The sequence below is a fragment of the Leopardus geoffroyi genome, chromosome C1 (genome assembly GCF_018350155.1).
Source record: "Leopardus geoffroyi isolate Oge1 chromosome C1, O.geoffroyi_Oge1_pat1.0, whole genome shotgun sequence".
Lineage (NCBI taxonomy): Eukaryota > Metazoa > Chordata > Mammalia > Carnivora > Felidae > Leopardus > Leopardus geoffroyi.
In genome coordinates this window covers 213,933,712-213,960,962 of record NC_059328.1, presented here as the reverse complement: position 1 = coordinate 213,960,962, position 27,251 = coordinate 213,933,712, and the positions used below count along the sequence as shown (strand labels likewise).

At 49.2% G+C, this 27,251-nt stretch overlaps 1 long non-coding RNA gene and 1 pseudogene across 2 annotated transcripts; one reads left to right on the top strand and one right to left on the bottom strand.

Moving 5' to 3' along the window:
- The first annotated feature begins 8,686 nt into the window (after positions 1 to 8,686).
- On the top strand, positions 8,687 to 22,704 carry LOC123599618. 2 transcript variants are annotated; one of them, XR_006713228.1, is made up of 4 exons: positions 8,687 to 9,319; positions 18,869 to 19,207; positions 19,992 to 20,078; positions 22,180 to 22,704. It is a non-coding gene; the product is annotated as an uncharacterized LOC123599618 (long non-coding RNA). The 2 variants fall into 2 exon arrangements; XR_006713227.1 differs by lacking the exon at positions 19,992 to 20,078.
- A 1,770-nt stretch (positions 22,705 to 24,474) lies between these two features.
- LOC123596957 lies at positions 24,475 to 26,504 on the bottom strand (annotated as a pseudogene).
- Positions 26,505 to 27,251: the final 747 nt, after the last annotated feature.

Genomic DNA, 27,251 nt, shown 5'->3' with positions numbered 1-27,251 from the left:
GTTGGTCAGGCCTGGAGTGGGGGCATGGGGTCAGCCCCACTGAAGCACAAGGCCTGCAAGTGGTAGCAGAGTGGGTCCCTAAAGGATTTTGGGGTGCTGTAACCAAAAGAAGGCGAATGGATGCTGGGTGGGGAATACAGAAAAAACCCACTTGTATGGTGAACACAGACATGTGAAAAAAAAGTCTGTTGGGGAAAAGCCTGGCAGGAAATAAAGCAAATTGCCCAGAAGATATTCTTTTTTTTTTTTTTTTTAAGTTTATTTTCAGATTTTGAGATTTTGAGATTTTGAGAGAGAGAGAGAGAGAGAGAGTGTGAGTGAGCTCACGCTCTTGTGTGTGTGTGTGAGTAGGGGAGGGGCAGAGAGAGAGGGAGAGAGAGAAAATCCCAAGCAGGCTCTGCATTGTCAGAACAAAGCCTGACGCGGAGCTGGTACCTAGGAACTGCGAGATCGTGACCTGAGGCAAAATTAGGAGTCGGATGCTTAATCAACTGAGCCACCTAGGCACCCCCCACTCCCAAAGATATTCTGATTATTGTAACAAAATCAGAAAATACATCTCAGAAATAATTAAATAAAAGTAAATAACAGTAAAAAGAAGACTCACCGTGAACCCTATGTTGGGCTCAGCGAGTGGGAAGTCTGTTACCCCAGCACATAGAAACTCTCTCACACACACATCCTTCAAACACACAGAAATGCTGGATTAAACACTGTCCACAACAGGTTAACTGCGTAACACCGGTAGCAAAAAGGGTGCATAGCAGGGGGAGGCGGTCTGGCCCCAGTCCAACTGTAAGGATGGGCCTGACTATCTAAGCCATTTCCCTGAGGGGGTCCCTGGATCAGGCATAGGCCTTCATGCAATGCTAGCCATGGAGGCATGAGAGCAAGGTGAGTTCTGCTAGAGACCTTGAGAGGTTTCCTCACTCATTAGGAGACCCAGGAAGAGGTAGTCCTCCTCTGCTCTTGTACGTGATCACATTTAGTTTGGCTTCTTGTAACCATGAGGGCACCCGGCCTGAAAAAAAGCCCTACGTAGAGAGTAGTGGAACCATGGAGATTATAGAAAAGTAGAGCAAGCCTTGATCAAACTCTACCTGCAGCCACCCAGCCACCAGCTTTCCCATGATGGGTGGTGATTTGTTTCCAAGTTGTTTCAGCAAATTGAGCCAGGGCTTTCTGTTACTAGCCACCAAAAGCGTCTTAAGGAATAGCATCCCGGGGCGCCTGGGTGGCGCAGTCGGTTGGGTGTCCGACTTCAGCCAGGTCACGATCTCGCAGTCCATGAGTTTGAGCCCCGTGTCGGGCTCTGGGCTGATGGCTCAGAGCCTGGAGCCTGTTTCCGATTCTGTGTCTCCCTCTCTCTCTGCCCCTCCCCCGTTCATGCTTTGTCTCTCTCTGTCCCAAAAATAAATAAACGTTAAAAAAAAAAAAAAAAATTAAAAAAAAAAAAAAAAAAAAAAAAAAGGAATAGCATCCCTAGCCTGAAAGTCATCCAAGGAACTTGAGCTATGAGGCCCCACCAACCCTGCCTCTCCAGAGCACCCTGGATCCTCTGGCTACCGTGGCCACTGCTCTCCAGTCATATCCCTTCTGCCTAGGCTTCAGACTTCTCCACCCCAAGACTTCTGCCCACACTGATCCAGAAATCACCCCATAGGGTCCCTCCCACACCTTTCCTTAGATTCCTTCCTGGCTTTGGCACTCATCTAGAGCCACCACCATGGTAGAAACACTGCAGGGCTCATCAAAAAAGGCAAAAGCCGCCATTTCTCCCCAGAGTCTAACAGAACTATAAACCAATCTAGTCCATGGCCATCCATAGTGGGTTGAATTGTGGGCCCCCCAAAGGTATGTCTTTATCCTAACCCCTGGAACCTGTGAATGTGTCCTTGTTTGGACAGAGAGTCTTTGCAGACATAGTTAAATTAAGGGTCTTGAGATCATCCAGAATTAGGGTAGGTCCTAAATCCAATGGCTAGTCTCTTTGGTTGTTGTTGTTGTTGTTTGGTTTGTTTTGTTTTGATTTTCGATGGCTAGTTTCTTTATAAGAGAGGAGAAGTGTTCTGTGTTTTCTTAGGTTCTGTAAGTCTGTTTAGCATCTATCAATCACAGGACCACACTATTGGCCAGAGTATTTACCTCTCCCCTGCAGGTCAGTTTGCCAGGAACTCTCCCTTCTGATGCAGGCGGGCTACCTAAGGCTGAGCCCCCACTTACCTTCTTTTTTTTTTTTTTTTTTTAATTTTTTTTTTCAACGTTTATTCATTTTTGGGACAGAGAGAGACAGAGCATGAACGGGGGAGGGGCAGAGAGAGAGAGAGACACAGAATCGGAAACAGGCTCCAGGCTCCGAGCCATCAGCCCAGAGCCCGACGCGGGGCTCGAACTCACGGACCGCGAGATCGTGACCTGGCTCAAGTCGGACGCCTAACCGACTGTGCCACCCAGGCGCCCCCCCCCCCCCACCTACCTTCTGATCTCTTGCACACCAGGCCGACATTGTCCCTGCCCCCAAGTAATCCCAGGGCCAGGTACCTGCAACTGGAGACACTCCTATAGCCCAAAGCCTGTGGGAATTATTCCAAATAGCCAGTCCTGCAGGGTTTACTCAGCCTTGCCTTGCCTTCCCCTGGCTCCTGTCTTCTGCCTCCTGACCACCACGTTTCCCTTGCGGCCCTGTGTGGCGGGGCACGCCCCTTCTCTCGGGAAGTGTAAGTAATGAATTCTTTCGATGGCGTTGACCTCTCTGTGTCATCTCTCGATCACCTCCATAACTCAAAATCCCCCGGGTACAAATGACCCAATACGGCAGAAGGAGAAGGGAGAGCACGAGGCCACAGGCAAGACGGCCATGTGAAGACAGAGCCACGAATTGGAGCGATCTGAGGAACACCAGGAACCACCAGAAGCTGCGAGAGGCAAGGAAGGTTCTACCCTAGAGCTTTCAGGGGGCGCGTGTTCCTGCAGACACCATGATTTTGGCCCTCTGGCCTCTGGAACTGCGAGAGAATAGCTTTCTGTTGTTGCAAGGGCCCCAGTTGTGGTGATTTGTGACAGCAGCCCAGGAAGCTAACAGAGCAGCTGACCACGATGAGCAGTGATTGACTCTTGACTCAGCACACGCCCAGCCACTGAGCTACTAACGCCTCCGGACGAGGCCCGTTGTAGGTAGTGTGATCCCATTTCTCGGGTGGGAAAAGCGTGGCTCAGCCGGGGCGAGAGCGGGGATGTGAGCCAGGCCATCTGGCCAAGCCCCCAAGGCTGTGCTGCTAACCACTGGACGATCCTGTGAGCTGAGCTCGTGGAACCACCCTTCAGAGCAGGTCAGAATTTGCCTCCACAAACCTGTGCGTTCACACGGGGACCCCAGTCCTCTCCCTTATCTCAGAGTCCCCAGGGCTGCCACCCACTCTCTACACCTGCTGTGATGGGCACCTTCGCTGTGGTCACTGCTCTGGCTGTTGCCACCCAGGTGTGGCCACTGGGATCTGGCCCACTCCCTGGGCTCCCATGGCTGCTCCTGGGAGTGGGGGCCTGGAGGCTTCTGGAGCTCTGCTGCCCTGCCCACGTGTCCCCCATGAGCCGGTCCACCTTGAGGACGGTGGTGTACACGGACCCTCCCTGCCAGTGAGACCACCTTGAGGACCTGGGAAGCGTCCTGGGTGTCTGACTCTTTGACTGGTGGCTCCTCAGCTGCTCAGTCCTAGCTCTGCGCTCCCAGGGAGGCCTCTCTGAATGTTGGCGCTCCATAGTGGCGGGTGGTCCAGATTCTGTATCTTCCAGAACTCCCACTTCCTGCATGTTCCACACACTGAGGAGACAGAGCACCCTGGGGCTCCATTAGCAGATGAGGTGGGAATTTCACTTAGACATACACTGGATTTGTTTGGAAGAAATCGGTTAATAGGCCGCATGGGGCGGAGACTTAGACCCCAAAGGAATTCTCAAGTGACAAAAAACAGTTGCCACTCTGCTTTCTAAGGAGGTGGATGCTGTTCGCAGAACGTCTTTGTTCGGGAAGAATTGGGTTTGGGCCAGGAGCCGCACAGCCCGATTGTTCTGCAGGAGAGAGAGGGAGTAAGGAGGGATTTTGAAGTGAAGTGAAGAAATGGATGCGGAGTTTCAGGTGGGCAGCAAGGCAGCTGCCCAGAGAAAGGAGGCAAGGTCCGGCCCCCTGGGGGTAGAGCCAGGGGCAGGGGCTCAGGAGAACAGAAATCCCTATGGGGAATTTTCAAGTTATTTCAAGTTATTTGCATGGAGATCTCCAAGGTCAACCCCTACCCACCCCCCCACCCCCCCCCTGCCCTCCACAACATCAAAAACCACACTTGTTTTCTAGTGCTTTTGTGTGAGTGCTGGCAGCCAGGGACTGCGGGCCCTGGGGGAGTGTGTGCTCCTAGCAGGGGTAGTGGAGGGCCCCCGTACACAGTGGTGGTGGGAAAATCTGTTAAGTGTTTGGAGAACCTTGGGTAAAATTCTCACTTTCACTTCCAGAATTTAAAGAGGTAAACGCAAAAAAAAGAAAGAGAAAGGAGAGCAGTCACAAGTAAACTAAAAGAAAATATTTCATTTTGGGAAGAAGGATTTTCTAAATATAAGAGTCAGTAAAGAAATCCCAAAGGGAAAAGATAGACACAGGTCAAAAAACGCTAAAAGACTTAAGAGCAAACCACAGTCTGCGTAAAAATATTTGCAACGAATACCACACAGGGTTAATGTCTGTATTGTTAAAAACAATTTTTTTAAATATTTATTTACTTTTGAGAGAGAGACACACAGAGTGTGAGTGGGGGAGGGGCAGAGAGAGAGGGAGACACAGAATCTGAAACAGGCTCCAGGCTCTGAGCTGTCAGCACAGAGCCCGATGTGGGGCTCGAACTCACAGACTGCGAGATCATGACCTGAGCCGAAGTTGGACGCTTAACCGACCGAGCCACCCAGGCGCCCCTAATATCTGTACTGTTGCTGGGGAGAAAAAATTTTTCTTTACTCTCCTAAGGTTCTTCTCACTGGTCTAAGAATTAAATTGACATGAGACTGATGAACAGGAGAAAATAAAATTTAACTGCAGAAATCCCACATATGTGACAGATTAAAAAAACAAACAGGTAAAATGAGGTATATATGCCATCTTGACCTAAGGAATGGGATAGGACCTGGGCTTCAAAGAGGAGGAGGGCAATTTACAGGGCAGTAAGAACAGGCCCAGATGTTTGGTATTAGATGTTTGCCCAGCCATACAGACGGGTCACTCAGATAAGGTTTATCTCTGGAGATAACTCTTCTTCTGGGAAAGACTCCCAGTTTAGATCCCTCTAGGTAATTAAGGAAGAGGCAAAAGTTTCTCTTTTTTTTTTCTTTTCCTAAATCAACATGAGTATTTATTTATTATTATTTTTTAAATTTTATTTTTTATTTTTAAAAATTTACATCCAAATTAGCATATAGTGCAACAATGATTTCAGGAGTAGATTCCTTAGTGCCCCTGACCCATTTAGCCCACACCCCCTCCCTAACCCTCAGTTTGTTCTCCATATTTGAGTCTCTTATGTTTTGTCCCCCTCCCTGTTTTTATATTATTTTTGCTTCCCTTCCCTTATGTTCATCTGTTTTGTCTCTTAAAGTCCTCATATGAGTGAAGTCATATGATTTTTGTCTTTCTCTGACTAATTTCACTTAGCATAATACCCTCTAGTTCCATCCACGTAGTCGCCAATGGCAAGATTTCATTCTTTTTGATTGCCGAGTAATACTCCATTGTATCTCTGTACCACATCTTCTTTATCCATTCATCCATCGATGGACATTTGGGCTCTTTCCATCCTTTGGCTATTGTTTATAGTGCTGCTATAAACATGGGGTGCATGTGTCCCTTCGAAACAGCACACCTGTATCCCTTGGATAAATGCCTAGTAGTGCAATTGCTGGGCATCTGTAGGATAGCTCTATTTTTTGAGGAACCTCCATACTGTTTTCCAGATGGCTGCACCAGCTTGCATTCCCAGAAGAGGCAAAAGTTTCTCTTGAGTCCACGGGGCCTCAATTGCCTTCAGCTCAAAATAGTCCACATGCAAAAGTAGTACGTTTGTGGGAGACTTGTTCAGAACCTTTTTACTATATAGAGATTCCAAACAGGTTGATAAGACACCATTAATACCCAATAGCACAATATGCAAAAGACCAGAAAAGACCATTCGCCAAAGAAATCTAAATGACTAATAAACATGGGAAAGTATTTAAATTAGTAGCCAAAGACTTATAAGACAAAAAAGCAAGGTATATTTAGGTAGTGGGATTATAAATGACCCAATAACATTGCTTTCTTTTGGTGAACTGCATTTTCTAATTCTTTTTTTTAGTAACCTCATTTATTACTTGTATTAACAGAAGGTTCGGAAAGCACATGATACTATCAAATAACAAATGTCTAGCTAATGTCAGTGACTTTTAGTTCTGGCGGATCATGGGCATTTTTTTTCTTTCAAGCTTTTGTGCATTTTTAACTTCTACGATTCATTTGTCTTTTCAACAACAACTAAATAGCACTTTACGTAATAGAACAAATTTGCAAGTTAAAATAAATTCCTTCTTGCTAACCTCCCAGAAGTCTGGGCCCTGTATGCAAATAGGATTCCTGGGAACACCCACACACCCACTCCCCAGCAGCAAGGCCAGTTGAACCCGAGAGACTCTCTCTCCCACCTCATCTCCCAAACAAAGGGGTACTTTAGTCCTTCCCAAACCACATGTACACCCCCTCAAGCTGCCCTGCCCCCATCTGCAGGGTCCTCCCTGATGCCTCCTCCTCCTCAGGTTTGGCCTGCCAGTGCAGAGGGGTGGGCCATCCACGCCCCTCCGAGGCTGGGCGAGGTGGCCATGCAGTGTCCCGAGGAGGCCCTGGTGCAGACTAGCTTTGAGAGGTCAGAATCAAACTGTGATCTCCACCCGCAAGTGCCACCATCCACCCTCTAATTACTCCTGGGTGTCTGTTCTGGGCTGAATTGTATCCTCTCAAACTTCACGTGTTGAAGTCCTAACCCTCGGTACCTCCGAATGTAACTGTTATGTGGAAATGAGGCCTTTAAAGGGGTAATTAAGTTAGGAGGAGATCATTAGGGTGGGCTTTAATACAATGTGACAGGTGTCCTTGTGAGAAGAGGACATTTGGATGCACACACAGAGGGGAGAATGGCATGTGAACCCGAAGACCATGTATAAATCAAGGAAAGGCTGGGAACGGCCCTCAGCACCCAGAGGGAACGGCTCCTACCGACACCTTCATATCTGAACTTCTGTGAGCAAATACATTTCTGTTGTTCGAGACTCCCAGTCTGTGGTACTTGGTTCTGGCAGTCCCGGCTGACTAATACAGAGTCCTTGGGCACAGGATTAGGCTTTCAAATGGAATCCCAAAGAGGTTTAGATGGCTACTTGCAAAAACCGTATTACCCAGTTTGAGAGACAAGTTACCTAGCAGTTGTCACAACACAGCCCAGCGGACCAAACGCACATTCCCAGGAATGTGCAGGTTCCCAGAATCTAGGATGTTGGCAAGACTTACAGACGGGGCCAGCCAGTGGCCAAACCATGGGGTGTGGTGGGGGGTGGGGGCCATAGGGCTTTGCTTTCAGGCTCCTCTGCTCTCTCCCAGCCTCCCCCCGCCCCCCATCTGCTAGTCACCTACAGGGTACAGGGCTGGGGGCAGGGGTGGGGGCGTGGAGGCGGCAGAGCCTTGAGCCACCCCTCTGCTCACAGCTGCCAGTCTCCATGGAGCCAGCTTTGCTCCATCCTCAGGGCATCCTTCAGGCTGTGTTGCCACATCTGACCCCTGTGGACGGTTGACCCGTTTGGATGGGCTGTGCCTGCTGTCTGTTCTTACCAGATGCCCCTCAACACAAAGGAGTGGGGAGAGGGGTTCTTTCCCCTCAGAGCAGATTTCCCCAGTGGTACTGCTCTAAGGGAGAATTATTCACTGCTCTCTCACTCCACACTTGCCGTTTTAGCCTCCTTAGCTCAGGAAAGAATGATTTGGAGAAGCGATGAAAAGCTTTAGGTCCTTCCCTGGAAAAATGCGCAGGCACAGACCCCCCTGCGCCCCACCTCTGAGATTCGAACTGTTTCTGGTTATTTGCATTCCAGGGACCCGCAGACTCCTGAAACTCACCTGCCGTGTGGCTCATAGGCAAACAGAGGTGTGGACAGGTGGAGGGAGGTTGGGCAGGGATGCAGTCCAGGAGAAATTCACCAAAGAAGTGGCCTCTGTGGGGAAGTTGTAACAACACTCTGGCTGATCCTGGAAGGCTGTCCCTAGAGGGAGGAAGAGGTCTCATTTCCTCCTGGAAGCCAAGGGAGTGTTGGAGGGTTCTGGGCAGAAGGGAGGCATGGAGGAAGCGGGGCTTTGGGAGCAAGTCTCTAAAAGCATAGCCCTGGGGCGCCTGGCTGGCTCAGTTGGTTAAGCCTGCGACTTTGGCTCAGGTCACGATCTCCTGATTCGTGAGTTAGAATCCCACGTTGGGCTCTGTGCTGACGGCTCAGAGCCTGGAGCCTGCTTCAGATTCTGTGTCTCCCTCTCCCTCTGTTCCTCCCCCACTTGCACTCTGTCTCTCAAAAATAAATAAAGATTCAAAACAATTTTAAAAATTTTACAAAATTTGACAAAATTAAGGATTTCCAGATGAGATCATCCTGGAATTAGGGTGGGCCCTAAATCCAACGACCGGACCGGGGTCCTTAGAAGAGAAAGGGGAAGGAGTGGAGAACGAGACACAGAGGGAACCACATGAAGACGGAGGCAGAAGGGGAGTGAATGCCGCGTCTTACAGGCCCAGGAACACGCAGGGTGGCCAGCAACCACCAGAAGTTAGGGGAGAGGCATGGAGCGAATTTTCTCTCAAAGCTCCAGAAGGAACCAACCTTGCTGACATCTTGATTTCTGACTTCTGGTCTCCAGAACTGTGAGAGCATAAAGCCATCCAGTGTGCTGGTTTATGACCACAGCCCTAGAAACTAACATGGCTTCATATGGTGATCGTAGGTGTTGGAAAAGGACCTCCTGGTTGAGTAAGTTTTGGGACCTGTGATAAACTATAGCCTTCTTTGCTGAGGAACCGCTCAGAGCGCTTTGAGAGGCTATGGAGCTTTAGGAATTTCCAAGGCGGGTGGGAATCAGTATGGAACACTCACTTCCCAAGCATAACTAATCAAGAAACTCTCATGTCTTAGCTCGGGCTGCCATAACAGAACATCACAGACTGAGTGAACACTTCCGGAGGCTGCAAATCCACGATCAAGGTGTCGGCTGGGTTGCTTTCTGGTAAGTTGGCACACAGCCTTCTCGCTGTGTCCTCAGATGGACTCTTCTCTGTGTGTACAGACAGAGACAGCAAGCACTCCAGTGGCTCTTCCTCTTCTTAAAATATATGTATTTTTAATGTTCACTTATTTTTGAAAAAGAGAGAGACAGAGTGTGAGCAGGAGCGGGGCAGAGAGAGAGGGAGACACAGAATCCAAAGCAGGCTGCAGGCTCCAGGCTCTGAGCTGTCGGCACAGAGCCCGACGCGGGGCTCAAACTCACCAACCGTGAGATCATGACCTGAAATGAAGTCAGATGCTTAACCGACTGAGCCACCCAGGTGCCCCATCTCTTCCTCTTCCTATAAGGACACCAGTCCTATTAGATTAGGGTCTTATGGTTATGATCTCATTTAACCTTAATTGCTTCCTTTTTTTAAAAAAATGAATTTTAGGGGCGCCTGGGTGGCGCAGTCGGTTAAGCGTCCGACTTCAGCCAGGTCACGATCTCGCGGTCCGTGAGTTCGAGCCCCGCGTCGGGCTCTGGGCTGATGGCTCGGAGCCTGGAGCCTGTTTCCGATTCTGTGTCTCCCTCTCTCTCTGCCCCTCCCCCGTTCATGCTCTGTCTCTCTCTGTCCCAAAAATAAATAAACGTTGAAAAAAAAATGAATTTTATATCCTAGGAAATGGTGGCTCTGGGTCTACATGTGAACAGTCTGGCTTCAGAGTCTGTATTCTTTTTTTTTTTTTTTTGAGTAATTTTTTTTTTTTTTTTTTTTTTTTTGGCGGGCGCCTGGGTGGCTCAGTTGGTTGAGCAACTGACTTTGACTCCGGTCATGATCTCGTGGTTTGTGAGTCTGAGACCCACATGGGGCTCACTGCTGTCAGTGCAGAGCCCATGTCACAACTTTAGATCCTCTGTCCTCCTCTCTCTCTGCCCCTCCCCCACTCACACTCTCTTTAAAAAAAAAAAAAAGGATTTTTGTTTTCAGTAGGCTCCATGCCCAACATGGGGCTCGAACTCACAACCCCGAGATCAAGAGTGGCATCCTCCACTGACTGAGCCAGCCAGGCACCCCCCGAATGTGTATTCTGGTTCTGTTAGGCTGCCTCCTTTCATGAGACAGTGACAAGTTTTTAGACCAGCGTGCAGGACTGGAAATGTTGCTGTGGCTAATTTTTCAGAAAATACAATCTGCTGAAATCTGTGCTCTGATGTAACAAAAAAGGAAAGGATTTAAAAACTCCTCGGTCCAGGAAACAAAACCCCCATCTACACATTCATCCAGCTGCATATATAGGATCGTGCGTGTGTGTGCGTGTGTGTGTGTGTGCACACGCATGCCTTAATTACTTCCTTAAAGGCCCTATCTCTAAATGCAGTCGCACTTGGGGGTTACAGCTTCAACATACCAAGTTTAGGGGGTTATATTTCAGTCCATAGCATCTAACCTCATGAGACTGGTACACCACACACACACAGCTGGGGAAACGCACATGGAGTTGACTTGACCTTGATCACAGGGGTAATGGGGGAGGGGGAGGGGTTGCCATCCATCCCTGCTGGGATAAAGATGTCCTTGGCAGTGGCAGGAGAGGAGAAAGATAGTAGATCTTTTTTTTTTTTTTAAAGGGCACGATATTTTGCAGCTCCTCGGGTCGAGAGATGGGGACTCTTTTCTCTACCCCTGACCAGGGCTTGGTCGTGTGATTTGCTTTGGTTGAGGGGGCAGTACGAACACGACAGAGCAGAGGCGTAAAAAGTGTTTGGGTGCTGAGGGCTTGGCTTCTCTCGCTCCTTTTGGAGCCCAGCGGCCAAGTGAAGAAATCTGACCTGTTTGAGAATGAGATCACCGTGGCCTGGTTGCCCCCCCCACCACCCCAGCCAAACACTAGACCCTTGAGTGGTGCCATCTGAGACCCAGACCAACCAGCTTCCAGCCCACCTGCCCGCTGACTGCAGCCACACAGTGAACCCAGGGAGGGAAGCCCAGCGGAAGAACCACTCCACTCAGGCCGGCCCCCAAAATATAGTAGCAGTAGTGGTAATTGCTTTAAACTACTTACTTTTGAGGTGGTTTGTTCCATGCTAGTGAAGGCCAGTTCGAAGAAACTCGTGACGTCACGGCTTTCTGCGGAGTGGTCTTCTCAGGACGCTTCTGTCTGTGCCACGTCAACCTTCTCAGTGTTACAGAGAAATGGTCCTTGCCACCAATCTTGCTACTAAAAGTTTTTTAACCTCTTGAAAGTATCAGCATGATGAACATCAGGTGAAAATACCTTAAAGTGATACCGCACAAAAATGAGATATGAACTATATTAGGTCAGTCCCTAAAATTAGCCACAAACTGGCTACAGAGGAATTGAGAACGTGTTTTAAATGGTAGACTGTGTTAAACATGTAAAAACAGACCTATCTTGGGGTGCCTGGGTGGCTCAGTCGGTTAAGCATCTGACTTTGGCTGAGGTCACGATCTCTTGGTTCAAAGGTTTGAGCCCCACATTGGGCTCTGTGCTGACAGCTCAGAGCCTGGAGCCTGCTTCGGATTCTGTGTCTCCCTCTCACTGCCCCTCCCCTGCTCGAGCTCTGTCTGTCTATGTCTCTCTCTCTTTCTCTCAAAAATAAACATAAAAGGGGCACCTGGGTGGCTCAGTCAGTTAAGTGTCTGACTTTGGCTCAGGTCGTGATCTCACAGTCCGTGAGTTCAAGCCCCGCGTCAGGCTCTGTGCTGACAGCTCAGAGCCTGGAGCCTGCTTCAGATTCTGTGTCTTCCTCTCTCCCTGCCCCTCCCCTGTTCATGCTCTGTCTCCCTCTCTCTTTGCCTCTCCACCCCCCACCCCCCACACTCTGTCTCTCTGTCTCTCAAAAACAAATAAAAACATTAAAAAATTAATTTAAAAAACCTCTCTGACCTATCTTGAATATTTCTGAGTATCCCACTGGAAGGAGCCGGTGAAACACTTAGGTTTACTTGCAAAGCAATTACCTTTTGAAAAATGGCACCATCTTCTAAGCTGAAGCAACTGTCTTGGTGGCAGGGATGGTCCCAGGCGGGAGACTGGCAGGGAGAGCAGAGGATGCAGGGAAGCTCCCAGGCGCCCTCCCAGCCTGACTTGGCTCTCGGCTGTCCCCTAGTGCTGATTCTTCGGCATTGCAGGAGGGTGCCACCCCTGATCCAGGATCCTGGTTCTGTGGCTGATCCCTCTCAGGGTCGGGGTCTGAGCCCCAGACCCCATTGTGGCAGTTGAGAAGGAGTCCTCCCATTCCCACCCTTGCCCCCTAAAAGCTGCACGTTCACTGTCACTCCACAAGGTATCCAGTGACAGGAGAACAGGAATCATTAGCAACCACCACCACTTCTGGGGAAATTTTATTTTGGGGTCCCATTCACAGCATATTAGATACACTGAAGGTCACCCACAGCCTACCTTAAATTAGAATTCCATATAATTACATAAGAATTGACTTGCATTGCAGTTGAATCTGGAGGCTTGTTTTTGATGGTCAAATACATATAATGCAAAATTTACTGGGTGTCTGGCTGGCTCTGTGGGTACAACATGTGACTGTTTCTTTCTGTTTTTTTTTTTTTTAATGTTTATTTATTTATTTTAAGAGAAAGAGAGAGAGAGAGAGATTGTGGAGGAGGGGCAAAGAGAGGAGGGGAGAGAGAATCCCAATCAGGCTATATGCTGCCAGGGCAGATCTCATGAACCGTGAGATCATGACCTGAACCAAAATCGGACACTCAACCTACTGAGCCACCCAGGTGCCCCAAGAGAGAGAGAATCTTAAGCTGTCTCCACACTCAATGAGGAGCCCAATGCAGGGCTTGATCCCATGACCCTAGTATCATGACCTGAGCAGAAATCAAGAGTTGGATGCTCAACTGACTGAGCCACCCAGGCACCTCAATTGATTTATTTTTATTTTTATTTTATTGATTTATTTTTACATTTTTTAACATTTATTTTTGAGAGAGAGAGAGAGAAAGAGAGAGAGAGAGAGAGAGAGAGCAGGGGATGGGCAGAGAGAGAGAGGGAGACACAGAATCCGAAGCAGGCTCCAGGCGCTGAGTTGTCAGCACAGAGCCCAACGCGGGACTCGAACTCACAAACCGCGAGATCATGACCTGAGCTGAAGTGGGACACTTAACCAACTGAGCCACCCAGGCGCCCCAAGATTTTATTTTTAAGTAATCTCTACGCCCAACATGGGTCTCGAACTTACAACTCCAAGATCAAGAGTCCTGTACTCTACGACTGAGCCAGCCAGGCGTCTCTAGGCTATTGATTCTTTGAAACATACCTGTATAGTATAACTATTTTTCTAAAGTATAAAAGCATGACATGTTTATTACAGGCAAGTTGAAAGTTTAGATAAGTAAAAAGGAGAACAAGCACCCCCCTAATCCACCATCGTGAGATAACTATGGTTAAAATATTTAGGTGTCTTCCCCTCACCCCAATTCTTTTTTTCTAGGAAAAGTTTCTACCCAACTTACTTCAACCCACATATACAATATATACAAGATATATATTTTATAAGATATGTTTTTATTTACAAAATCGGGATCCCTCTGTACTTTCCGTTTTAAATTTTGCCTTTGTTGACTTACTAAAAAATGACACTTTTAGCTGTTTCCTATATCCTTGCATGTAATTTCGATAGCTGCATGCATTTAAATATGAATTTAAAGTTAATGCAACTTAAAATGTAACTTTAAGGGGCGCCTGGGTGGCTCAGTCCGTTAAGTGTCCGACGTCAGCTCAAGTCCCGATCTCATGGCTTGTGAGTTTGAGCCCCATATCCGGCTCTGTGCTGTGAGTGCAGAACCGGCTTCAGATCCTCTGTCCCCCTCTCTCTGCCCCCACCTCTCTTTCTCAAAAATAAATAACCTTTAAAAAAATAAATGAAATGTAACTTTAAATTTACTAGCTGCGGGGCGCCTAGGTGGCTCAGTCGGTTGGACGGTTGGATGTCAGTCCGGTTCAGGTCATGATCTCTTGGCTTGTGGGCTCGAACCCTGTGACAGGCTCTGTGCTGACAGCTCGGAGCCTGGAGCCTGCTTCCGATTCTGTGTCTCCGTCTCTCTCTGCCCCTCCCCCACTCAAGCTCTGTCTCCGTCTCTCTCTCTTTCAAAAATAAATAAACATTAAAAAATGTTTACATTTACTAGCTACATTCCCATCATATAGACGCATCGTGCTTTATTTAGCCAGATGTCTCTCTTAGGATAGTTTTACTGAGTTGTCACTAAGTTTAGCTGCAGTAACGTGTCCTAACATCTCAGCAGCTCGCAGCCATGCCTGTCGTACATTTCCTTCACAGTTTGGTTGTGGCTTGGCTCCTTTTGGCTGTGGGTCAGCTGTGGCTGTGATTCTTCTTCATTCTGGAATACAAGTGAAGGACCAAACCCCACCAGGGACACATCAGACTTCTGGCAGAGGACAGGAGCTAGGGAACAGGTGAAAATGAGCAATGGCTCTTCAGATCTCTGCTGCAGGTCATGTCACATACACCCCATCAGGAGTTCAAGGCCAAAGTCAGTGGGGCTGAGCTACCCAAGCACCCCATCTTCTTAAAAGTCAAATAATTCACAGGCGGTGGGGGGGGCTGTCTGGCTCAGTCAGTGGAGCCCGGAACTCTTGATCTTGGGGTCGTGAGTTTCGCCCCACGTTGGGCATAGAGACTACTTAAAAATTTTTCTTTCTTAAAGTCAAATAATTCATTCAGGCTTACGAAAAAACAAAACCTTCCAAACAGCAGCTTCCTTCCAGCCAAATTCCCACACCACAACCAACTGAAAAAGGATTGATTTGTCCCCAGTCGTATTCTATGCCAGGAACTGTGCTAAATAATTTACCCAAGTTATTTCAACTTAATCCTTACAACCACAGCAGGAAGTAAATATTCCATTTATCCTCTCTGATGGAGACAAACTTGGGCCGAAGAATTTCTTTGTCTAAGAGGCCGCTTGCCAGCAGGGGGCAGAGCTGTGACTGGAACCCAGGTTAACGGACGCCAGAAACTGAGGAGCAGACCATGGGCATCAGCGGTTCTCAAAGTCCAGTCCTAACAGACAGCAACCGCCTCACCGGGGACCTTGTTAGAAATGCACGTTCCCGGGCCTCACCTCGGCCCCGCTGGCTCAGAAATTCTGAGTCAACAGAATTGTTGCAGTCACCAATGAGGTGACTCGGATGGACACCAAAGATTGACACCTGGGCTCCACTAGACAGAGTTGTGTCCTCCTCCTGGTATCTGGCCGAGCCCCCTTCCCCTGCTGGTCCAGTGACCGCCCTGGTGGGGGAATGCCCATGGAGATGCTTCCCTGTCTCTCCCCTGTCCCTCCCAGCTTCCCTTCCCTGCCCCTGCCCACAGACTGTCAGTGCCACCAGGCCGCAGGACAGCCTGTGGGTGTTGGGTGCAAGGGCAGGAGCCCTCTTGGTCACAGCGAGTGGGGAACCCTCGTCCACAGCTGGGGAACTGTATAAGTGTTGGAGAATCTGGGGTCAGAAGGAGGAGGAGGAAGAATGTGAGTCAGAGAAGGGAAGGCCCCAAGTCAGAAGGGCGCTTCTGCATTGGGAGGGGAGGGTTCTGGAATCTGACGATTTAGGGAAGGGATTCCAGGTCAAGGGGAGGCAAGAGCACCCAGGGTCGGATGGGAACCCCCAGAACTGTGTTTTTTGTTTTTTTAACGTTTATTTATTTTTGAGACAGAGAGACACAGAGCATGAACGGGGGAGGGGCAGAGAGAGAGGGAGACACAGAATCGGAAGCAGGCTCCGGGCTCCGAGCCATCAGCCCAGAGCCCGACGCGGGGCTCGAACTCACGGACCGTGAGATGGTGACCTGAGCTGAAGTCGGAGGCTTAACTGACTGAGCCACCTAGGCGCCCCCAGAACTGTGTTTTTAAGGGAAGTTTCTGGGAAAACCACTTGCGTCCTAAGTGAAGCACCTCAGAAATACGTTGGGAGGTGACGTCCCTGCACCTCACAGCTTGAAGCCAGGTGGCCTCCCCTGCTCCTCTGAGCTTGCTTTGTGGGCGCTTGGATGTTTGCTGGGGTGCCCTGTTGGGCGTGTGTTCCTAGGAGATGACGATGACTGTGGCCTCCTAGGAAGTCTAGGACCCACCAAGATGGACACCCAGGGCCTGGTGAAGCTCCCCAGGGACTGGATTTGGAGCTGGGTCACTCAGGAGGTCACAGAGGAGGGGCAAACCAAGATGGCAGAGAGCCTGAGGGGTGCTGCTCTAGACTCCATCCAATCTAGAATTTGGCCACGTGTCCGGGCTGTCACTGCACTTGGTAACAGTGCCTGTCCATCTGTAATGTCTTCCTTCATTTCATTTTGTTCTCATGAGAATCTACTTTTTAAAAATTTTTTAATGTCTACTTATTTCTGAGAGAGAGAGAGAGAGAGAGCAAGTGTGTGAAGGGCAGAGAGAGAGAGAGGAAGACACAGAATCCAAAGCAGTTTCCAGGCTCCAACCTGTCAGCACAGAGCCTGAGTTGGGGCTCGAACTCAAGAACCTTGAGGTGATGACCTGAGCTGAAGACAGACACTTAACCGACTGAGCCACCCAGGCACCCCTAACTTTGACTATGTCTTTAGAGACCTTATCTCCAAATATAATCACACTAACTGGGGGGTTAGGACTTCAACTTCAATATGAATTTTGCAGGAATGTAACTGGGAGCGTCTACGTTTAGTTAGGGAGACAATATACACGCTGAAGTAATTAATTGTCGAATTGTGTGCTATAGATGAACAAGAAGATAAGACAGGATGCAAGAAATAATTATATATACATGGGCATGCTGGATAAAATACAGTAAAATAGGGGCACCTGGGTGACTCAGTCGGTTAAGCGTCCGACTTCGGCTCAGGTCATGATCTTACGGTTCGCGGGTTCGAGCCCTGCATCGAGCCCTGTGCTGACAGCTCGGAGCCTGGAACCTGCTTCGGATTCCGTGTCTCCCTCTCTCTCTGCCCACCCCCCCACCCCCACTCGTGCTCTGTCCCTCTCTGTTTCTCAAAAATAAACATTAAAAAATTTTTTTTCAAATACAGTAAAATGATTTTTTGAATACCTAGCCAGGTTTAAACTCAAAGAGGGAAACTCCCAGGTGCCAGGAATGCAGAGGGAACATAAAACCAGTGAAGTTAGCAGGAGGAGAAGCAGAAATGGCTCATGGAGATCGGGAGACAGCTGTTGACCTTCAAAGCCAAGGGCAGGGGTTCTGAAGTTACACAGAAAGCCTAGAAATCATCATAACCAATGAATCTCAGGGGCTTGAGCGGCGAAAGCAAAGCTGTAGGTTGGCTTCTATGACTCAGGAATGAGGGACCCCCGTGGAAAGTAATCCCACTGAAGCGGAGGTCATAAAGGGTCAAAGCCAAGGAAAGCAGAAGAGGGCCCTTGTCAGTTGCCCGTCCCTCTTTTAACAATTTCCACAAAAGTTCCACTCAGTGACTTGTACTCAGTGGCATCTGCTCTTTGGGAAACTTAGTCTTTTAGGCGGACGCACGCTGTGTGAATGGTCACTTGGGAGAGCAGACAGTAGGGTCGGTCAGTGAGGAAAGGAGGGGGAAGAGAATGGCTATCAGGCGGGCAGGTTGCAATCTGACATAAGCCCCACCACAATCTCCTCTGCCTCTTACGGTCCAGCCTCTACCCATCAGCCAGAGTGATCGTGTGCTTAAATTTTAAGGCAATATGTGTACATAGTGAAAAAAGAAATAGCTAGCAGCCTAGCTAATACCATAGTTTAAAAAAATGCCTCGGAAGGCCTGGGTGGCTGTGTCAGTTGAGCCTCCGACTTAGGCTCAGGTCATGATCTCCCCGCTCGTGAGTTTAAGTCCCGCATCCAGCTCCGTGCTGACAGCTCAGAGCCTACTTTGGATCCTCTGTCTCCCTCTCTCTCTGCCCTGCTTGCATGATCTTTCTCTGAAAAATAAATAAACATTAAAAAAACCTTTTTTTTTTTTTTTAATTTTTTTTTTTTTCAACGTTTATTTATTTTTGGGACAGAGAGAGACAGAGCATGAACGGGGGAGGGGCAGAGAGAGAGGGAGACACAGAATCGGAAACAGGCTCCAGGCTCTGAGCCATCAGCCCAGAGCCTGACGCGGGGCTCGAACTCCCGGACCGTGAGATCGTGACCTGGCTGAAGTCGGACGCTTAACCGACTGCGCCACCCAGGCGCCCCTAAAAAAATCTTTTTTAAAAAAGTCTCCTTCTCACCCCTACTCTTTATTCCCTCAGCCCAGGAATGATCTGGATTTTCAGTGTGTGTGTGTGTGTGTGTGTGTGTGTGTGTGTATCAGGCCGTATCATTTCCCTACTGAAAATCCCCCTGTGGATCTCAGTCTGCCCTCAGGCCCTGCCCTCCCTCTGCTCCCGCCACTTTCCTCCTGGCTCTTAGAGGTTGGTTCTCTGGCTTCCCGTCAGTCCTTGGAAATGCTGCCCTGAGGCCTTCCCCCCCTTGCTGTTCTCTCTGCCAGGAACACTCTTCAGGGCTCAGTTCATTTCCACCTTGTTAAACAACACGACTTTCTCTTTAGGCTCAACCCTGTAACCCTGTGCAAGTATCCAAGTCCTCCACCCTCCAGGCATGGGGGCCAGCCTTCTGGATAGCTAGATGCCACGGCTCTACTGTGGATCACCGAGAGACATGATGGGTCAGCCCAGGGCACTGTGGGAAGGCAGGAAGCGGCCCTGACCTGAATGCGGATGAGCTTAGGAGCTGAGGAATCATTTATTCACTCAATATGTATCGGGCGCTGCCTCCTATGACCCGGTGTGGGGAAGGCACAAGAGAATGAGATGGTGTGGCACATTCTTCTGGAACTTTCAGACACAGACAATAAGCACGAAAACAAACAAAATCATTCCAGACTGTGGTTAAGTTCTTTATTTTTTTAATTTTTTTTAACGTTTATTTATTTTTGAGACAGAGAGAGACAGGGCATGAACAGCGGAGGGGCAGAGAGAGAGGGAGACACAGAATCTGAAACGGGCCCCAGGCTCTGAGCGGTCAGCACAGAGCCCGACGTGGGGCTCGAACTCACGGACCGTGAGATCATGACCTGAGCCGAAGTCGGACGCCTAACTGACTGAGCCACCCAGGTGCCCCCAGACTGTGGTAAGTTCTATGAAGGGCATGAACAGGGGGTGCAGAAAATGGTTTTAGGGGTGGAGGGGGGTACGTCAGAATGTGTGGTCAGGAAGGCCACCTCAGAGCCCTCAAGGAGGAGAAGGCACCAAACAAGGAACCAGGAGAAAGGAGTTTCATAGCACATGCAAAGATCCTGAGGTGGCAGAGAGTGGACCGGCAGAGCAAAGGGAAGGAGAAGGGGAGCAGGAGTGGGCAAGGCTGGGCTACAGGCTGAGCTAAACTCGGGTTTATTGTAAGATCCTCAGGAGGGTTTTCATCAGGGCAGTGCTGTGACCTGCTCTGACTTATGTGGCAGCCGGCTTATGGGACCTGGATTTTGTGAGACCTTTGAGTGGTTTCTGTAATTTTCCGTTTGCAGCACTATCTTGGGATAGCTTTGTGGGAGTTATGTTTTCTGGCCAATTTGGTTAAACCAACAGCAGGATGCATTTTATGGGTGCAGAGCCACAGGACGTGTTTTTGCAAATCCCCTACCTGCTTCCTTGTGACCTTGGCATTGTCTCCCCCAGGACAGATGCTCATGCCCCCTGAAAGGTGGACTCTTTGTTTGTGATGCCCCACAACACAGCACCTCTCAGGCTTACCTTCCTCTAAAGGTAGATGTACCAGTCATAGCTCTCCAGAAAACCGAAACCAATAGGTGATAGGTATATACCTTTTCTGTCCCTCTTTTAAAGAAATTGGCTAATGTGACTGGAGTGCTGACAACTCTGAAATCTGTAGGGCAGGCTGGCAGGCTGAAAACTCAGGTAGGAGTTGATGGTGCCATCGTGAGGCAAAATTTCTTCTCTGGGAAGCCTCAGCTTTTGCAGCTGCTGCCTTCAACTGATTGGGCGAAGCCCACCCCCATCGTGGAAAGTAATAAAGTCAACTCCTTGTAGATGTTCACCATGTGTACAAAATACCTTTACAGTGACACTTAGATTAGCATTTGAATAAATAACTGGGTGCTATAGCCTAGCCAATCTGACACATGAAATTCAGCATCACAGTAAAATATATAAAAAGTGAAATCAAAGTTCTTATTCTAGGACCAACTTATGAAATCTTTGGGCCAATCGGAGCTCTTTAGTTCTGTTGCTTTGGGTAACCCTGTGTGTGAATGCGGGAAGCGTTAACATCCACCAGCTGTCTTTTGGTTGAAGATGATGGCATTTGACCACGGCTGAACAGGCCTAAATCAGGGAAAGCATAAAACTCCAGGCACCCGTTTCCCAGTCTGGGCCTGGAGGCTGCTGTGAGAAGCTGAGTCGAGCCCAAGCGTCTTCCCTCTCCTGTTGGACAGTCAGCCTGTGCTCGGCGACAGTTGGTGAGGTTTGCAGCCAGAGCGACCTGTGAGGGAGGTGCCTTACCATGCCGGCCCCTCTGCCTGGGGCGGGGGGCCTCCAGGGATGTTCCTGTATCTTTAATGTCAAGTCTTAGCTGTGCAATCTTTTTTCCCCTCAATCAGATACCTCTGGTTCACCATTAGAGGGTCTGACTGCCTGACTGAGTTCCACACAACCCTTCAGAGCCTCCTGTTTCTCTGTCTTGGTAGTTTGTGTGGTCAGATGACGCCCAGCCACAGAGACAAGCAAAATAAGCCAAAGGGGAAATGAACATGTCCCACACAGCCTGACTCTGGGGTAAAGGGCGGTGACAGGCTGGGTTTAATTCTCCCATGCCTAAAAGTGTGTGTGCGTGCAAATCATGCCAGGCTCATGCCAGGCGTGCTGGGGAGGATGGGGGCCAGCTCTGTGACCATTCTGGACTTTGGTTCAAGCCTTCACCCTGGACAGTCTGTCAGTTCCATCTGGGTTCTCTATGGATGGGTGCAGAATGAGCCCCATGCCAGGGCATCCCGACCTCCAACCTGAAGAACATGATTGCTTTAGTTTGGTTCCCTCAGAAGCAAACCTTGAGACAAGAACTGGGCGAAGAAGTTTATTTGAGATGTGGTCCCAGAAAGCATGGGGTGGAGAAATGAGACCGGGGAGAAAGGAGAGAAAAGAAAGTGCATATTAACAGGCATGACACGGCCGTGGGAAATGGGATCAGTCCTACAGGGCATCTTCTGAGAGACTGCGTGGAACACGCCTCAGAGTTGTCTCACCAGCGGGGAAGAAGCTGGGGTGTATTCCTTATCAGCATTTTTGTTTTAAAAAGTAGGCTCCACGCCCAACGTGGGGCTTGAACTCACAACCCTGAGATCAAGAGTTGCATGGTCTGTCAACTGAGGCAGCCAGGCACCCCTTCATTACCAGCTTTTTAAACAGTTTTATTAAAATGTAACTCATATACATATAACAGATCCATTAAAAGTAGACAATTCAGTAATTTTTCGTTTACTCACAAATGTGTGTTAGCCATTCCCATAGTCAATTAAAAAAATTTTTTTTATGTTTATTTATTTTTGAGACAGAGAGAGACAGAGCATGAACGGGGGAGGGGCAGAGAGAGAGGGAGACACAGAATCGGAAGCAGGCTCCAGGCTCCGAGCCATCAGCCCAGAGCCCGACGCGGGGCTCGAACTCCCGGACCGCGAGATCGTGACCTGGCTGAAGTCGGACGTTTAACCGACTGCGCCACCCAGGCGCCCCCCCATAGTCAATTTTAGAATATGTTCATAACCTTAAGGAGAAATCTCATACCCTTTAGCTATCACCCCAATCCCCACCTCAGCCTAGGCAACTACTAACCTACTTTCTGTCTTTACAGACTTGCCTTCTGGACATTTCGTATGAGTGGAGTCACAGAACATGTGGATTTTTGTGACTGGCTTCTTTCACTTTCCAAGGCTCATTCAAGCTATAGGATGTATCTCTACTTCATTCCGTTGCACGGCCAAATGATATTCCCTTGTATGAATGTATCACATTTTATTTTTCCATGTGTCCATTGATGGACATTTGGGTTGTTTCCACCTTTTGACTATCCTGAATACATCCTGCCGTAAACATTCATGCACAAGTTTTTCTGTGGACATATGTTTTCATTTCTTTTGGGTGTATACGTAGGGGTGGAATTGCTGGGTTATACGGTACCTCTCTGTTTAATCATTTGAGGAACCAGCAAACTGTTTTCCAAAGTCACTACACCATTTTCCATTCCTACAGGGCTGTATGAGAATATAGTTAGCTATTAATGCACAACAAATCACTCCAAAACTTAGCAGGTTAAAACAATAAACATTTGGGGTGCCTGGGTGGCTCAGTCCATTAAGTGTCCAACTTCAGCTCAGGTCATGATCTCGCGGTGCTTGAGTTCAAGCCCCACGTCGGGCTCTGTGCTGACAGCTCAGAGCCTGGAGCCTGCTTCGGATTCTGTGTCTCCCTCTCTCTCTGCCTCTCCCCTTCTCGTGCTCTCTGTCTCTCTCAAAAATAAATAAACATTAAAAAAAACAATAAATGTTTGCTATATCACACAGTTTTCGAGGGTCAGGAATCCAGGAGCAGCTCAACTAGGTGGTTCTAGCTCAGGGTTCTGTTTAGGGTCTCTCATGAGGCTGGAATCATCAAAAGGTTTGACTGTGTCGGAGAATCCACTTCCAACATGGCCACATGGCTGTCTCACTTGCCTGACAAGGGAGTGTTGGTTGTTGACAGGAGTCCTTATGCACCTTTCCCATGTGTACCTTCCCCTGGATTGCTTGAGCATCCTCATAACATGGCAGCTGGCTTCCGCCAAGAACAAGAGATCCAAAAGGGAAAAAGGCAGGAGCTACAATTCTTTTATGATCTAGCCTTGGATATCATACACTGTCGTTTCTGTAACATATCCTATCATACAGTTCAGCCATTTTCAGTGTGGAAAGGAAATACACACGGTGTGAGTCCGGGAAACAGGGGTCATCGGAGGCCATCTTGGAAGTCGCCTACCACATGAGACATTTTCCCACCCACTCCCATCCCTCAGTGGGAGGGTTGCTCCTGGGGTGTTAAGTCCCTGGAACTTTTGGCCTAAACCAGAACATGCTGAAGACACCGTCATGCTGAAGACCGGCCTTCCTTTGGCCTAACTCTGATTTCAGCTGTGCCTACGGAGGAAGGGTCCCGACTCCAGTGCCTGCCTTGCTCCCTCCACTTTCTGCCCCAGTACCTTCTCTGACACACAACAGCCCTCTGGATTCTTGTACAAACACAACCAGAAAATGCAGGATGCTAAGAGCCCTGGGAGGAAGCCAATTAACAACCAATTATCTGGTCCTCCAGGCAGATGGGTTTGGGAGGCACGTAAGCCGCTCTGCTTCAGGAGCTAAGGCAAAGAAAACTGAACTTGTCTCCAATTATTCATTATTTTACAGAAAGGCTGTGCCTGGTAGCCTCTTACCTCATCTCCGTATTTGAGCTACAATTCTTTTTTTTTGCTTTTCACATCAATGTTTTTAATTAAAAAAAATTTTTTTTAATGTTTATTTATTTTTGAAAGAGAGAGAGACAGAGCGAGAGCAGGGGGAGGGGCAGAGAGAGAGGGAGACACAGACTCCCAAGCAGGCTCCAGGCTCTGAGCTGTCAGCACACAGCCTGATGTGGGGCTCGAACTCATGAACAGTGAGATCATGACCTGAGCCGAAGTTGGATGCTTAACTGACTGAGCCACCCAGGTGCCCCTCAATGTTTTAAACTTTATTTATTTTAAGAGAGGGAGAGAGTGCATGTGCGAGTGGGGGAAGGGCAAAGAGAGAGGGTGAGAGAGAGAATCCCAAGCAGACCCTGCACTGTCAGTGCAGAGGCCATTGTGGGGCTGACAGTCACAATCTGTGAGATCATGATCTGAGCCCAAGTCAAGAGTCAGGAGGTTAACGGACTGAGCCACCCAGGTGCCCCCACATCACACTTAATCAGTACAGACCAACATGGTCAATCAGATAATTCTTTTTAATTTTTTTTATTTGTGAGAGAGAGAGAGCACGCACAAGTGGGGGAGGGGCAGAGGGAGGGAGAGAGAGAGAGAGAGAGAGAGAGAGAGAGAGAGAAAATCTTCATCAGGTTCCACACTCAGCACGGAGCCCAGTGCGGGGTTCGATCCCATGACCCTGGGGATCATGACCTGAGCCGACGCTCATGACCTGGACGCTCAACCGATTGAGCCACCCAGGTGCCCCAGTCAGATAATTCTTAATATGAACAAACGGGGAAAAAGAAAAAAAAAGTACATGAGTAAACATGGGAACGAGATGTGTTTTCGCAAAGAATGTCAGCGGCTGGTTCTGGATGGAACTTGCCCTGCAGTTTTCATTTCCACAGCTGTGTGCCGAGAGTCTGAACGGATGAGCTTCCGGGCCAGCCTGCTGTTGTGTTGGGGGCTGGCCAAAACCCATTGCAGGGTTCGTACTACTGATACCCGTGCCAGCCATTTGCTGATTCATCTGCGAGAGGTTCTACTGGGGCCGTTGAGCTTGCGGCAGGCCGAGCTCACCCGAGGGTACGCCCCTCTGTCCTACGGTTCCTCCTTGGGGGCCGACCACATTTGAAGGAAGTGACATCACACCGGTTCATGTGTTTCCCATAGACCCTCTGGGCCTGGGCATGCCCACCATCAGGCTGGCGCTCTGTCCCATCACATTTCCTAGAAGACCAGGAGCTGCGGGTGGAGGCACAGGTGTGCCCGTCGATGGAAAGCCTTGAAAGACAGATGGTGCTCGTGAGGCAAATGGCATATTTGTGGGTCCCCTAAGCACACCAGGAGTACTCTTCTGCCGAACGGTTCCTGTACCACACAGAGAGAAGATGGAGTCTCTGGAGCGTTGCTTCTTCCCCGCCTCTTCTGACTTCGTAGCTTGCTGAGTGAACAGATCGAGCACCCCAGATATTAACGTAGACAGAGTGGCAGCTGCAGGTATAGAGGACGTCCCCGGGGCTGGGGGCGTAGACGGTTGGAGGTAAGGGATTCGAAGTCATTGGTCCAAAGGTGTCCAGATCATCACTCAGGGCTGGCAGCGCGGTTGTGTTCCCGTTGGTCACTGGTGCCTCAGCAGCGCCATCAGGTCCTGAAAGGTTGGCAGTGGGCTCAGTGACTTTTTAGTGCTGGTACCTTTATTTTCAAAAATTTTTTAATGTTAATTTATTTTTGAGAGACAGAGAGAAAGAGACAGAGTATGAGCTGGTGAGGGGCAGGGAGAGAAGGGGACAGAGAATCTGAAGCAGGCTCCAGGCTCTGAGCTGTCAGCACAGAGCCCGACACGGGGCCCGAACCCACAAACTGTGAGATCGTGACCTGAGCTGAAGTTGGATGTTCAACCGACTGAGACACCCAGGCGCCCCAATATTGCATTTTGTCGTAGTATTTCTTCTTTTCATATTCGTCTCTGACAAAAAAAAAAAAAAAAAAAAATCCACTGCTTGATCTACCCGTGGTCTTCAAAAGTTCTCTGGAAGGGGCGCCTGGGTGGCGCAGTCGGTTAAGCGTCTGACTTCAGCCAGGTCACGATCTCGCGGTCTGGGAGTTCGAGCCCCGCGTCAGGCTCTGGGCTGATGGCTCAGAGCCTGGAGCCTGTTTCTGATCCTGTGTCTCCCTCTCTCTCTGCCCCTCCCCCGTTCATGCTCCGTGTCTCTCTCTGTCCCAAAAATAAATAAACGTTGAAAAAAAAAATTAAAAAAAAAAAAAAGTTCTCTGGAAGATTGGCTTTATAGAATAGTCTTGCTTTAGTATTTGCCATATCTCGCATGCCCTGTATCTGTCCTGGTGTCCACTGCGTCTAGGTTGACGGACTTGACCTTGGATAAACGAACCCCAAGATCTCTATGGATTCCAGCACATCCGATGCAAATAAACACACCAATATTCCAGGAAGCCCATGGAGGACCTTTGAGCTTGCAGTTCACGCACTGTGTGCTGTCTTCCTCCCTCAGTACCTTGGACAGGAAGAGCTGGCGCTGTCGTTCAGCCTCTGACCCTCCTCTTGGCAGGAGCACGTGGCCATCTCGGCAGCGGGGCGGGGACCCCTGGGAAGTTTCCGCGGCGATGGCGGTCACGGGCAGGAGCTGGGCGGGGTGAACGTACCTGGAGCCGTCAGGACCGCAGGTGGACTCTTTTTCATACATTTTTAGAGGTAGAGTTGCAGGACCAGAGAGAGAGAGAGAGAGAGAGAGAGACATCTCTGTATTTTGGTACCTGCTGCCAGATTTGTCTCTGGTAATGCTGTAATTCTCATCCCTGGCGAGGAAGCCTGCTCCCCTCTATCTGAGAGGCTGCGTGCGGCGAGGAGGGTGTCCCGTATGCCTCCCAGATAAACGTGGGGAGAAGCGGGGACAACCTAGAGGCTTAGAGAGGGTGAGGAGGGGTCCGCAAAGGGTGGCAGCGTGGAAGACTGGTTACACACCCCGGGGGGGGGGGCGGGGGTCGACCCTACCAATAAATATGCTGAAAATAACAAAAGGCACGTTTCTCACTCTCAGGGAGGGATGAACGAAAGGGGATGAATGCCGTGTTGGTTAGATTGGAATTGGAGGAATGACCCTGGGATCATGACCTGAGCTGAAATCAAGAATTGTATGCTCAACCCACTGAGCCACCCAGGTGCTCCAAAGAACTGCATTTTATTTATTTATTTATTTATTTATTTATTTATTTATTCATTCATTCATTCGTTTACTTAATTTTATTTATTTAAATGTTTATTTTTGAGAGAGAGAGAAAGAGAATGGGAGGGGGAGGGGGAGGGGCAGAGAGGGGGAGACACAGAATCCGAAGCAGGCTCCAGGCTCTGAGCTGTCAGCACAGAGCCCGACGGGGGGGGGGGGGGGGGGGGGGGGGGGGGGGGGGGCTCCACCTCAGGAGCCCTGAGATCA